Here is a 5,370-nt window from a genome sequence, read left to right as displayed (position 1 = left end):
TGCTAGCAGCCTGTACGCTCTGGGCAACACTGCCAGATTCCTGAGTAAAGGTACCAACCGCAGAAGCTATCAACTACAAATGACAGAACCCATGATGTATGTCAGGACTTCAGTGCCCAGAGGGGCCAGTAGGCTGCATACCCAGTTACAGAGGGCCAGGACTATTAACAGGTAAGAATAGTCTTCATTGCTACATACACACAGTGTATTTTCTCCTATTGTTAGATCTTTCATTTTCCCCCTTGTGATAGAAACATAGATATACGGAACTTCACTTTCACCTTTACCATAAGAAAAACAATAGCCAGAGAGCAATAATGAATGGCCGATGTTCCACCTCAGTCTGGGGGGGCAGTATAAAGTGGCAGGGCCTGTGGGACCCTGGAAATAACATGACTTACCTAATGGGGCAGCTGCGACTCAGTTCCCACTTATAGTTGCCATGCAAGAGGGTCCAGTTGTGTCAGATATTTCTATTTTTAAAGAGAAGCCAGAAATCTGGATGTTTCTGTAAAATCATCAGATATTTACATATTGACAACCAATTTAAAATTAAAACAACAACAAAAGTCTTGGGCCAACCTTTTAAATAGGTGACCAACCATTCAGGTTTTCCTGGGACTGAGGGGTTACCTGGGACATGGGTCTTTCAGTGCTAAAACAAGGAGAGTCCAGGCCAAACTGGAATGGTTGGTCCTCCTAGAATGTGGAGGACAAACAAAACATCTATATGGGCCAAATAAAGTCTGCAGGTGGTCAGCCTGTGACCTCTGAGGAATAGGACAGCAAACCAGAATAGGATTGACATAGACATATTTTCTTTTCTTTATTTCATTTTATTTTTTTTGAGTTGGAGTTTCACTCTTGTCGCTCAGGCTGGAGTGCAATGGTGCAATCTCGGCTCACCGTAACCTCCTCCTCCCGGGTTCAAGTGATTCTCCTGTCTCAGCCTCCCGAGTAGCTGGGATTACAAGGGTGTGCCACCACACCTGGCTAATTTTTGTATTTTTAGTAGAGATAGGGTTTCACCATGTTGGCCAGGCTGGTCTCGAACTCCTGACCTCAGGTGATCCATCTGCCTTGGCCTCCCAAAGTGTTGGGATTACAGGTGCGAGCCACCGTGCCTGGCCACACCGACATACTTTCTTTCTTTTTTTTTTTTTTTTTTGAGATGGAGTCTTGCTCCCACATAGACATATTTTCAAAGGAATGGAAAGATATTTGATTATGAGAGACTACATATACATGGACAAAAGCACTACCAATGTACTCACTTCCACTGTCCCCATAGTCCATATCTGATAGCCACAGCTAGATTACAAACAATTGGAATGAACTGGTAACAATGCTATAAGGTTGGCTTTTTTTTTTTTTTTTCAGCTGGACTTCGACCAAGGAACACACAGGGGAGAGAGCCTTTCTTTGAAGAGTGGGAGGTAAACAGAAGCAGAGGCTAAAAAGAACAGGCCGAGTGCTCTTAAAGGTTGCACACAATCTAAGGAAATGTTGGTAAGTTATATGGAATTGTCTTGAACCAGAATTTTTTAATGTACTTAAGTTTTGTAGCTGAGGTTAAGGGTTAATTTTTCACCAGCTTTGCTTTAAAAACACAAAAAACAAAACCCAGATTTTGTGTCCATAGAATATTACTATGAGAAGGGACCTTAATCACTGTGGCAGAAGAGTTCAAACTGGCCTGTTCAGAATTGTGTAGGAGGGCACCAATAGAGTGATAAGGGAAGGTGACAGCATCTTTAAGATGCATTTCCAGCAAAAAAATGTTTCATGGGACAAAGAAAAATGATCACTAAAATCTAAATCCAACAGAAGTTATTTCATACTCTGCTTTTTGTTTATGAAATCAAATGATAATAAACTACTGAATGCTCACATTGCTGAAACTCGATGCAAATTATGTCCTTTCACTGAAGGACAGTGGAATTGAAAAAGGAAAATTCATTATCAAAAAGGCTACTAGATAGTATCTGAGCCATTTCATTTTGTCGATGCACATTTAAAAAATACCTATTACTTGCAAAACATAGCCAAAATGTTAAAAACAACCTTTCCAACCATAGTTATCCATTGACACATACTTGGCTTTATTCTTCAGTTTCAACAGCATCACTTTTTCATAACAGAATTCTCCTTGAAGTTAGAGAATAAATTCTGTAGTGAGGCTATGCTCCAGGCACATAAGGAGCAAGTAAATGCAAGGCTGACTCTTATCTTATTACACCAGCATGCTGCACCAGCCAGAGAACTTACTGGTCATATTAACAGTCACAAAGAGGTATTATTAAAGTCCAAAGACTCACCAGTTTCTTGTCTGAATAATGAGAATCTTCTTTCATTTACCTTGCTTTCTTTGGGGCCAAACATGGTTCATCTTTGACACCTGTTTGTGTAAATTCCTAGGAATCTCAACAGAGTAGGATAGAGGCAATGGCCCAATAGTGTAAATAGCATGAATGTCATACTCACAAACCACAGAGGCCAACCCAGGTTCCTTGCAAACTCTGAGAGGCTCCTAGAGACTGGAGATCAATGGAAGCTGTCTTTATTATGGGTAGAAAGCATGTAGGTGTAAGGCACTTAAATACAAGCTTGGTGAATAGCTCAGGATCAGAATGATCTGATATGAGGTACCAGCACCTAACAATGAGTTTATGGTTAAAAAAGCACACCCACACTGCCCCAGCACTTGCCATTCCCCTTCTGATTAGATCCAGGAAGGCTGCAGGATGGGAGGGATGTGTTAATTCTTTTTTTGAGACATGATCTCACTATGTTGCCCAGGCTGGAGTGCAGTGGCTATTCACAGGCATGATCATTGCACACTACAGCCCAGAACTCTTAGGCTCAAGCAGTCCTTCTGCCTCAGCCTCCTGAGTAGCTGGGACTGCAGGGTGCATACCAGTGAACCTAGCTCTAAGGGTGTGTTAATTCTTGAACCCATTTTGGGGGTTGCTGACACTGGAAAATGAGCCAACAAAACATGATTATAAAACATTGTTTTGGTGTTCAGACTAGACTCCCTGCTAGGACAAATCTCTGAGGGGCTGTTTTGGGCCCTTTATCTCAGAAATTAGTCTTAGGAATTTTGTTATTGTGTATGTGAATATGTGTGTTTAAAGTTAAAGCTCCAAACATTTATGATCTCATAAGTTCTGAGGGTCAGGAATCTGGGGGCAGCTTAGCTGGGTGGTTTTGGCCCAGGGTCTTTCATGAGGTTGCAGTCAAAGTGTCAGTCGGTGCTTCATTGTCTGAAAGCTTGACAGGGGCTCTAGGGTCCACTCTAAGACAGTGCATCTTTGGCTCAAGCTGGCTCATTCATATGGCTATTGGCTGGAGGCCTCAGCTTCTTCCATCTTGCCATCAACCTATCTGTGTGGTTGCTTGAGTGTCTTCATGGCAAGGCAACTAGCTTCCCTCAAAGTGAACAACCTAAGAGAGAAGGGAGGACTGCAATTAACATGGCTTTTTAAATTGCATTTTTGAGATTTACAGCGTCTTGGTATCACTAAGTTGCTTCATGGCTTCATGCCCCTGGCAGCCAATATAGTATTGGGGGTGATGTGGACTTTCCAAGGGTTACTCACTTGCTTTCAAAGGAAGCAAATGAGTCTGCATTGGAAGATGTGAAAGGTGGGTGATGATGTGGGCACCGCAACTAGGAGAAGCCTCCTAAATAAATGACCGTCATTCATTGCCTAATAAAGTTATAATTGTCTAACTTCTGGAAGAGAAGGATTTGACCAAATATTTAGTCCAAACCTCCCATTTTACAGATACCAGTTGAAGACATGAGAGATGAAATTCTACATAAATACCTTGGAGTATTTGTATTTAAAAGAGTCATCCTCTTTAATTAACGTCTCTTTGTAGGTAGGTTGTTATAGCACAGTATAGATAAGCAATCTCTGGACTTTCCAAGGTCATTATGAACAAAGACAAGATAGTGGCTGGCCATGAAGAAACTGGATATCTGATTCTCAGCCACCTTTGAATCATGTGAATCTGAATGCAGAAAAAGAATCAAGATCATAACACTAAGTCTCCCACACATTATTGGGATAATAAGTAGTTGGAAAGTTGTAAAGAAAGTTTCTTCTTCTAGGCCTCAAAGCTTTTAGAAAAAATGCAGGTTGAGTACTCCTTATTCTAAATGCTTGAGACCAGAAGTGTTTTGAATTCCTGATTTTTTTCAGATTTTAGGATATTTGCATTATACCAATTGAACATCCAAAATCTGAAAATCTGGAATCTGAAATGCTCCAAGGCTCCAAGGAGCATTTCCTTTGAGCATTATGTTGGCACTCAATAAGTTTTGGATTTTGGAGCATTTCAGATTTTGGATTTTCAGATTTAGGATGCTCAACTTGTAATTGAAAATATTGGGTAACTTGCTTAACCTTGCTAAGACCCATTTCTTTTTCTGTAAAATCAGGCTGATGATGGAAACCTTATTGAATTCTGATAATCAGAAATAAGCTATCCTATGTAGGTGTCCAATAAATGGTGGCTGATTTTATTATTACTATTTCAATTATATTTTTTATTCAAGGCTTTAGGCTCATAAGCAATATGTGGTTATTCCTACCTAAGAGAACATTTATCCCTTTAGTTCTCAAAACTACATTGGGGTATCTGATCTGTGTTGGTAGCAGGAGTAGGAGATTCTCCAGGTCACTGTAGCCTTGTGAGGTTGTGTTTCTCCTGAGACCACCTGGAGCAGAATTACCTAGTTATTGGTTAAAAATGCAAAGTCTTAGATCCTGCCACAGATCAACTGAGTGTATAAAAAATCGAAGTCTGAATCTATATTTTTAACAAACTATCCAAATGATTCTTATGCCCACTAAAGTTTGAAAACCTCTACATAAGGTGTTTTGGAGCCCTTATGAGTCTCACAGAGGACAAGCTAGATAAATTGATCTTAACCAGAAGTTTCTATATTTTAAAAACTTATGCATCCCCATCAATAAAATATTTTGTGTAATGTAATCCTAATGTTTATATATTTCCTTATACATTTATTTTAAAATTACATAGAAGTACCACTATGCTAATATATACATTATAAAACAAAATAGAAATTTTAAAAAGATGAGATAAAAATTCAATGTAGAAATTTTAATATTTTCTTTCCACGTTCCAGTGGATCGTATGATATATCCCTTGGAATTTGTACTCCCTACACCAGAGACCACTGGTCTAAATCAGAAGTGGGCACTATGGTTGTGTTCATTCAATCACTTATTAAGCAAACATTATAGAATTCCTTCCAAATGCTGGGCTTGTCCTAGGCTCCAAGGCCTCACTGTGGTGATCATCTCCTTCCATCATGCTGAAGTGCTGATAGCATCA

The 5,370-nt window shown here is 39.8% G+C and overlaps 1 long non-coding RNA gene across 1 annotated transcript; it reads left to right on the top strand.

Moving 5' to 3' along the window:
* On the top strand, nucleotides 1–4,536 carry LOC129138101 (uncharacterized). The gene is made up of 3 exons (XR_008541066.1): nucleotides 1–171; nucleotides 1,381–1,509; nucleotides 3,792–4,536. It is a non-coding gene; the product is annotated as an uncharacterized LOC129138101 (long non-coding RNA).
* The last annotated feature ends 834 nt before the right edge of the window (nucleotides 4,537–5,370 follow it).

This window comes from Pan troglodytes, chromosome 1 (genome assembly GCF_028858775.2).
Source record: "Pan troglodytes isolate AG18354 chromosome 1, NHGRI_mPanTro3-v2.0_pri, whole genome shotgun sequence".
Taxonomy (NCBI): domain Eukaryota; kingdom Metazoa; phylum Chordata; class Mammalia; order Primates; family Hominidae; genus Pan; species Pan troglodytes.
This window is presented reverse-complemented; position numbering and strand designations above follow the sequence as displayed.